This window comes from Pinus tabuliformis, chromosome 9, assembly GCF_031772625.1.
Source record: "Pinus tabuliformis cultivar Carrire ecotype Pingquan chromosome 9, CPIR1, whole genome shotgun sequence".
In the NCBI taxonomy this organism is placed as follows: Eukaryota; Viridiplantae; Streptophyta; class Pinopsida; order Pinales; family Pinaceae; genus Pinus; species Pinus tabuliformis.
In genome coordinates, this window is record NC_142307.1 from 413,463,762 (window position 1) to 413,466,018 (window position 2,257).

The 2,257-nt window shown below is 37.6% G+C and overlaps 1 pseudogene; it reads left to right on the plus strand.

The window, feature by feature from the left end:
* The first annotated feature begins 618 nt into the window (after nucleotides 1–618).
* LOC149148911 (signal peptide peptidase-like 2 pseudogene) lies at nucleotides 619–1,905 on the plus strand (annotated as a pseudogene).
* The last annotated feature ends 352 nt before the right edge of the window (nucleotides 1,906–2,257 follow it).

Consider the following 2,257-nt stretch of genomic DNA (forward strand, 5'->3'; position numbering starts at 1 on the left):
CAAGAGAAGGAAGGGGAAGTAGAGGAGTGAGTGTAAACAATTCAAAATTTCATGGTGCATCAATTGTGGGCGCTTTAGAAAGTTAAAGATTCTGACATTCAAGAGAAGATTATCTGGAACTCTTCTATATTCATTCATTTCTGTTCACTGCATCCACAACTTGATCTTTATGGCTCTGGGCACATTCTAATAGCTAATCTTTTGAATCTGCTAACCAATTGCATTTATTTTGAAGGGAACAAAGAAAATTGTTTGAATGTAGAAGGAAAAAAAGGTTTTCATTCAGAAGTAGCACAGTCATCAATTCTAATTTAGTGCAACGTTGTTGATATTGCAATAGATTACGTAGAGTCCATGAATATAAGGGTTTTCATGGACGTTTCCTTGGAAAGGGAATTTCCAGGATTTTGGTCTAGTTTTCGACTAACAGTTAGGAATGTTGATGTTCTGTCCGTGTCAAATCTGGGGGTGTGTCTGGTGCAAGCTATTTCTCACTAAATTATGAAGAGGCATTATTATATGGATCGTTAATTGAAAAATTAGAGAATTCCCAATCTGTTGTTGCAACTAGAGAATTATGTTTACAGCGCTGCGGAAAAAATGTTTTCGGGCACTGTAATGGGCAAGGTAATTCTGAATTGGCTAATGGAAATGCAGGAACAACAATTACACATCTTTATAATCGACGAGATTTACAGAGTCTTACAGCTGTTACAGTCAGATTATTGCACCTGTTGGTTGTCTTGACTACTTGGCATCAATTATTTCATTTTTTAATCAGTCTTCTCAGTTTGAGAACCAAATCACCGATACTGATCCACAAGACTAGTAAGCTACTGCAGTAGTGAGGGTTTCATCAAAGACAAATCCTAGTACAGAGAACACAAAATACACCATCTCACTGGAAGATGTAGGTTTGTTAGTCTTGGATTTATTGAAAGGAAGCAACGATAATCTTGCCTATGACGTAGAGTCCTTACAATTAGCAGGGGAGACTCTTCATGATCGCCTATCCACTGGCCAAAAAGTGGACTTGCTACTTTACTCCCCAGAACGACCACTTGTAGATATTTCAGAAATTTTCTTGTGGATGATGGCTATTGGTACCATAGTGTGTGCTTCCTTATGGTCAAAGTTCATTGGGAATGAACAATCTGACTCATACAATCAATTGACAAGAAAGGAGACCCATGATATATCTGCAATCAAAGTTAAGACAGAGAAGGATTTCATGCATATAAACACCAAGGTGGAATTGAGGGAATGCATATTTGTTCAGTGGCTTTACTATCCAGGTCATTTGGTCGCTATGCTAATGTGACAATAAAGGTTCCAATTGTGGGGGAGGCCTCACTCCTGTCTGTGATAGTTTTTCCCTTCTGTATAGCTTTTGCTATTACTTGGGCTGCAAATCAGCATGTTTCCTATGCTTGGATTGGTCAAGATGTTCTAGGCATATCATTGATGATTACAGTTTTGCAAATAGCTCGATTACCAAATATCAAGGTTGCAACCATTCTATTAAGCTGTGCATTTGTGTATGATATTTTCTGGGTCTTCATATCACCTCTTATTTTCCATGAGAGCGTCATGATTGTGGTTGCACGTGGTGATAAGTCAGGTGGTGAAAGCATTCCCATGCTCTTAAAAATCCCTCATTTTCACGATCCTTGGGGTGGCTATGATCTGATTGGCTTTGGAGGCATCCTCTTACCTGGGTTACTTGTTGCTTTTGTAGCTAGATATGACTGGTCAACAAAAAAGGGCCTTTGCAATGGGTATTTTCTCTGGTCAACAATTGGATACGGAGTTGGTCTCTTACTAAATTATGTTGCCTTGTACCTGATGGATGGGCATGGCCAACCAACATTGCTTTATCCTAATTTTGGCATTTCTGCGATGTGAATTCAAATACATGTGGCATTATTTGAATTTTTCTAGGAACCGATGGCAAATGTTTTAACTATGAAAACAACAGCGCTGAGTTGTTGAAGGGGATAGATGGCAACGTTCAAATTTTCCAATGGACAGGTGGCAGACTTTGTGAGTTTGAAATCAACAGTTGTTAAAACATTCCAGATTTCCAGCGATGACACTTTCAGCAGTTCAAGTTCAAAAGATTGTAGCAAATCTATTTTGATGAGATCTAATTAAAATATTTAGTTATGATTTTAATTTATGTAATTCAACCATAGCACATATTTGGTTTTCTTTTTAGTTTTAATTATTTTGATTCCTATGTTTAGGAAATCATAAT